We start from the raw sequence: 275 nt of genomic DNA, 5'->3' as shown, positions 1-275 counted from the left end.
AATCTGTCTTGATAATTTGAAAGGAAAAAACCCTCATGTTTGCTTCACAGTATAATCAAATATATATATACAGTTATAATCAAATATATATTCCTGGTCATTCTGAATAGGTGTATGGTGCCAAAGACTTTTAGACATTACACAGAGATGTTTCTAACATATTTCCAAGATCGTCGCCAGTGTATTGATAAATCTAGAGCAGTTCTTTACCTATTTTGTTATGTATTTGTTATGAAAAACTCTTACCTCTTTTATGGCTAGAAAAATTGATCCCA

The sequence above is a fragment of the Buceros rhinoceros genome, unplaced genomic scaffold (genome assembly GCF_000710305.1).
Source record: "Buceros rhinoceros silvestris isolate BGI_N320 unplaced genomic scaffold, ASM71030v1 scaffold26252, whole genome shotgun sequence".
In the NCBI taxonomy this organism is placed as follows: Eukaryota; Metazoa; Chordata; class Aves; order Bucerotiformes; family Bucerotidae; genus Buceros; species Buceros rhinoceros.
Note: the sequence above shows the minus strand (reverse complement) of the source record.